The 6,330-nt window shown below is 40.9% G+C and overlaps 1 protein-coding gene across 3 annotated transcripts in view; it reads right to left on the reverse strand.

Moving 5' to 3' along the window:
- The window catches only part of LOC122563508 (zinc finger and BTB domain-containing protein 7C), a 240,135-nt gene extending 235,426 nt beyond the window's left edge, over positions 1-4,709 (reverse strand). For all 3 annotated transcript variants that reach the window (XM_043717424.1, XM_043717595.1, XM_043717351.1), the window contains exon 1: positions 4,363-4,709. The gene's annotated coding sequence lies outside the window, so the exon portion shown is untranslated. The remainder of the gene's footprint in view (positions 1-4,362) is intronic.
- Positions 4,710-6,330: the final 1,621 nt, after the last annotated feature.

Consider the following 6,330-nt stretch of genomic DNA (forward strand, 5'->3'; position numbering starts at 1 on the left):
AGAGACAGACAGACAGAGACAGACAGACATGTTTGTGGGGTGAATTTGTACTTGCAGAGTTACATTGTACTTTGCTCAAAAAACTGCATGAATTCATGTAAACCTCTGAGCTCACTTTTCAGATTAGAATCAATCTAAACATCATGGTATAGACAGAGAACACATGGGGCGGCACGGTGGCACAGTGGTTAGCACTGCTGCCTCACAGCGCCTGAGACCCGGGTTCATTTCCCGCCTCAGGCGACTGACTGTGTGGAGTTTGCACGTTCTCCCCGTGTCTGCGTGGGTTTCCTCCGGGTGCTCTGGTTTCCTCCCACATCCAAAGATGTGCAGGGTCAGGTGAATTGGCCATACTAAATTGCCCGCAGTGTTAGGTAAGGGGTACATGTAGGGGTATGGGTGGGTTTCGCTTCGGCGGGTCGGTGTGGACTTGTTGGGCCGAAGGGCCTGTTTCCACACTGTAATGTAATCTAATGTAATCTATGTAATCTAATCTAATATCGTCTAGCTAACACCAATTGTTACAGCTAACCTGAGAATGCAACTTTAAAAAAAAAAGGTTTTGTGATTTACACATGAAAAAAGTGAAACTATCATGGTATTCAAATAGATGAAAGACTCAACAGATAATCAAGGTATTTTTCAATGTATAATTTCAGTTACATCACACTAAATTTTTGCTATAAATTCTGTGCCTTACAATTGTTTCCTCCACAATCACCTGATGAAGGAGCAGCGCTCCAAAAGCTAGTGTGCTTCCAATTAAACCTGGTGTTGTGTGATTTTTAACTTTGTATATCCCAGTCCAAAACCAACATCTCCAAATCATGCTTTATCATAGTCACACAGGTTGACATCACAACAAGTCTGCACCAGTCAAAAACCACCACTTAAATTCATTTACCTTCGATATCATTTAATATTTGAATGTAGGTTTGCTCGCTGAGCCGAAAGGTTCATTTCATGAAAATAAACTTTCCAGCTCAGCGAGCAAACCTACATCCAGAACCTCAACCTTAGCTACAAATCTTCTCAAAACCCGTATTTAATAATAGACAGTGTCAGTTGAAGATCATTTGGTAGCATTCCAAGCTACCCCTCCACTAGAAAATTGTAGGTTCGAGTCCCATTCTAGAACTTTCAGCACAAAATTCTGAATTTACATCCCATCACAGTCAGTACAGGGTATACAGATTTTTTTTAGTTTCTCAGAAATGGAATATAAACAGGAAAGTGCAGCTGAAGCAGAAGATGAACCATGATTTTATTAAATTGGGGAGCAGGTTTGAGGGGTATTGGCTACCTTCACATTTATGTTCTGACTGAGCAAGTACTGTTGAGTGTGCTTTATTTTCGATGAGGCATTAAATGGAGACCATGAACTGCTCTCTAAATTGGAGAAAGGAAACTACCATGGCACCTCAAAATAGGTGCACACAAGTTATCCCTAGTAATCTGGCCAATATTCATCCTTCAAACAAAATCACAAGCAAATTATCAAGTCATTATTACACTGCTGTTTGTCAAAGGTTGCCATATGCAAGTTGGCTGTAGTTTTTCCTACTAAAGTAACTTGCACTTAACTGTTAAACACAATTGTTAAACAGTACACCATTGTCTGTAAAGTGTTTTGGGATGTCATGGAATTATTTGAATTGTGTAATTCCATGCATTTTAGTAACTAATCCAAGACTATCGTCACACTTTTAACATTGCAGATGGAAAAGAAAGTCTTTAACAGTCAATGATATCATCCATTCCAAATTGTGCCAAACAAAACACCATTCCAATTAGAATTAGAGGGCATAGGTTAGGGTGAGGGGGAAAGATAAATGAGATCTCCGGGGCAACTTTTTCACGCAGAGGGTGATACATATATGGAATGAGCTGCCAGAGGAAGTGGTGGAGGCTAGTGCAATTACAACATTTAAAAGGCATTTGGATGGGTATATGCATAGGAAGGATTTAGAGGGATATGGGCCAGGTGCTGGCAGGTGGGACTAGATTGGGTTGGGATATGTGGTCAGCATGGACAAGTTGGACCGAAGAGTCTGTTTCCGTGCTATACATCGGTATGACTCTAACTACTGCATAGAGCTAATATATGTGCACAAATCACAAAACTGACATTTTTCCACATCACAAAAGAAATTCCTTCTAAGTTTGCTTATGTCACGTACATAAATGTAACCCAAAAAGACCTTGCTGAAACCCACTCAACTCCCACCCATCCCCAATAATATGACACTTGCTAATAAGCTATATATTAAATTGGGAAGGTAGTTCATTGGTCCTATAATGATCAAAATTGCCTTTATATCAATCTTTCATTCATTCCCAATACAAAATATAAGAAAACCAAATATCTGATTTTTTAAATTCATAAAATTTGATTACTTGAAAAAAATCCCATAAGTCAAATTACCAATGATTTGGAGGCACAACTAGCATTTCACCAGTTTAGCCATGTGCAAAAATGTGTGTCTCTCACACACACCATACACAAGAACACCATCCATAATGACCATGGGCATCTCTTTCTATTAGAGAAACAATTGTTTACATAAAGCTTAAGGTAACCAATCCACAAATGAGAGGTAAGGTGCGGAAACAAGTCTTCATGAATTACCACAGTTGGTATGGAGATTGAACGCACATTGTTGGCTTTATTCTGCACTGCTCTCTACTCATCTGGCTAACTGAGCTAACCAATCCCCCTACGTGCAATATATTAAGTGTGCACATTTACTTAGAGGCATGTTTCAGTCTCAGGTGCAACACATCTTAATGAAGATTCTAGGTTATTATCCACCAGTTTCAAATGGTATTTTAATTTCAGAGTGTGGCTTAGAGTGTTCATCTGTACATTTATGCCCAATTAAACTGTCCCTGTTCTCCATCTAGAACATTTTTATGTTTATTGCCTTTTATTATGTTGTTATGCAATTATTGTTAGGATTAATTTCTCCTGTTGAAATCTTTCATTGGTTGAGTTGGCCATAAAAGAAGGACAGGACCCCTTTCATTATTCAGATGCTGGTACTTCCATAACATTGAAAGCTGGAGTTTTTAATGTGTATTACACACAATAATTAGTAAATAACCCATAAGCAGTAAGCAAGAGGAATAATGCAAACAATGATCAACAACACACACACTGCTTTTGTCTTACCATTTTGCCAATAAATGCACATAACATTTAGAGTACATATGCATATACCACAAGAATAAGTAGTGATGACATGCCTGTGGCTGTACTTTTTTTCTCATTTATTTCAATCAATAGCTACATTTGGTTTCCCAATTAGCCATTTATGGTTAGTAGTTAACATATTAAACTGCAAACCACTGAATAAACCCCGACATAAGCATACTTTTTGACATTTGATTAAAACGGAGATTTACTGAATCCTGTAGCCTGGATACCAAAGGAAGAAGATATCCACAGTAAATCTTGGCCAGTTTTCCTCAGATTTAAATTCCCAGGTTATCCCCTTATAGTTATTTCTAGGTATAAATCAACTCCACCAAAAACCATAACTCCTCAATCTTTTAACTGCCATTAATGAAGTCTCTTATTACCCCATGTTGTTGAAATATTAATAGTGCTAACATCTATGTACTTTTCCAAATACTGTAAGCCTATGGACAAGCTACTTCAATTTTTAACTGATGAAGTGATTCCATTAAAGTGGCTCGGTTAAAGAAAAAATTACATTACGAGCATGTGATTAATGAACACTTTCGTGCAGAAACTGAATTATTGGTGCTTTTGGATCTGCATATTCAGCAAGCCTTCATGACATCAAGGGAGGTAAACAAATGAATGTATCTTTTAGATTGCGGAATCACAAGTTTTGCAAAGAATGTTGCATTAACTTCATCCTCTACATTAGTGGAGGATCTTGTCAGCACAGCCACACCTGGTAATCCTCCTCTATATTCAACCATCGACAAGCTCCCTTAATCACATTCCACAGATCACTGAATATGGTAGCAACCTCTCTTTCCACGTACACTCAGCGCCAATTCTCTCACTCTTGTTCCCTGGAGTAAACAACAATCCTGTAAATTTATTACTCAGCGACCTTTTCCATGCACATCGAATACCTGGCCAAACTCCCTCAACGCTATCTTCCAGGTCGCAGAATAGCATCGTCCTTTCTTTCACACTAGATCACCTGACAAGCCCCGAAAAGGATGTTTCTCCATCTCAGAATGGTACCTGATCTGTCCAATGTTTAATACAGAAAATGTAGCCCCTTCAACCATTATCCTTTTATACCTGACAACAGAAGTTTATCAACAAACACAGCAACAATGTTCCCACGGCAGAAGCTGATACAGATAGACAGACGGTACCTGTTGTGTCCTCTCCCAGTCACTGTTAAATGCTGTTATTTATTTTCCCCTTCAGATTTTTTTCCTCTCTTTTAATGCCTCTTCCCTCTATCAGTCCACAATCCCTTGATGATGGAGTGTCAGTGAATCAGGAGCCCGGATGGATATGTGTGTCTCCTCTCCCTTCCCATATCCTGTAATAATAAAAGATGTGCTTGGTAAGGGAGGAAAAAAAACCTCACCCAACCTAGCAAAAAAAAGGGAAAGCAGATATATGGAGAGATATTGCCCTTCCTTTCACGTAACAGCCTGAGCTAATAGCAACCACAGACGGCGTGAGGGTGGGCAGAAATCTAGGCTGCTTCTATTGACAGGAATTCCAACCAATTCTAACGCAAAGTCCCGCGTGCCCGACCCACCTCCTCTCCAACCGTTAATTCGTGGGGGTGGGGACAGCAAGCAGCTGCCAATCAGGGAATAGTAAGCGGCGCGAGCGTATTCAGGCGGGAGGGAGGAAGAATGGGGAGTGTTCTCGCGCTTCCAGCCCCGCCCTTCGCCTCCTGACGTGCAGCAGCGGGCAAAGATTGGCACGGAAAGGGAGCGGGGCGAGGGAGGATTCTCCAATCAGCGCAATGGAGGTGGGGTTCAGGTGTCGGTGTTTGACAACTAATGTCTTGATTGATTGGCAGCCACATTAGCCCAATGAGGACAGAGAATAGATGGGTGGAGTCGTCCAACCGTGAACATGCGATGGACCTTTTCATCGCGGCGATTTGTCCACGCAGGTCGGACTTAGTGTGGGTCACGACTTGACGGTAAGCGTCTGTCGAAAATCTGGAGAATAAAACTCTTCAGAAGCCGAAAATGTAAGCTAAGGACAGAAACCACTCAGCAGTTTCTGAAGACAGATGAACAGAAAGTTTATCAAAATCCGTGAAAAGGGAGTCAACCGAAGGGGTTTTTAAATTAGATTTTTTAGAATGTAAAAGTAAGAAAAAGCATTGACAGCAGCATCAAAAATATTATAACCATTCTTCAAAATCGATTTTCAATCCTGAATATAACTAACTCCATCTTCTCCATCAACCACAAAGTCTTTAAAAAAACTAGCGGGATTTCAGCCACATGGTCTTAGAGTCATATAGATGTACACCATGGAAACAGACCCTTCGGTCCAACTCGTCCATGACAACCAGATATCCCAACCTAATGTAGCACCATTTACCAGCACTTGGCCCATATCCCTCCAAACCCTTCCTATTTATATACCCATCCAGATGCCTTTTAAATGTTGCAATTGTACAAACCACCTACTTCCTTTGGCAGCTCATCCCATGCACACACTCCCCTCTGCTTGAAAAAGCTGCCCCTTGAGTCCCTTTTATATCCTTCTCCTCTCGACCTAAACCTATGTCCTGTACTTCTGGACTCCCCACTCCAGGGAATAGACTTTGTCTATTTATCCAATCCATGCCCCTCATGATTTTATAAAACGCTGTAAAGTCACCCCTCAGCCTCTAACGCTCCACAGAAAGCAGCCCCTGCCTATTCAGCGTCTCTGTATATCTCAATTCCTCCAACCCTGGCCACATCCTTGTAAATCTTTCCTGAACCCATTCAAGTTTCACAACATCCCAGAGACCAGAACTGCACAAAATATTCCAAAAGTGACTTAGCCAATGTCCTGTACAGCTGCAACATGACTTCCCAACTGCTCACTCAATACTCTGACCAATAAAGGAAAGCATACCAAACGGCTTCTTCACTATCCTACCGACCTGTGACTCTACTTTCAAGGAGGTATGAACCTGCATCCAAGGTCTATTTGTTCAGCAACACTCCCCAGGACCTGAGCGTATATGTCCTGCTAAGATTTGCTTTTCCAAAATGCAGCACCTCACATTTATCTAAATTAAACTCCATCTGCCGCTCCTTAGCCCAATGGCCCATAACCTTCTTCACTGTCTACTACACCTCCAATTTTGGTAT

Source organism: Chiloscyllium plagiosum, chromosome 1 (assembly GCF_004010195.1).
Source record: "Chiloscyllium plagiosum isolate BGI_BamShark_2017 chromosome 1, ASM401019v2, whole genome shotgun sequence".
Taxonomy (NCBI): Eukaryota; Metazoa; Chordata; class Chondrichthyes; order Orectolobiformes; family Hemiscylliidae; genus Chiloscyllium; species Chiloscyllium plagiosum.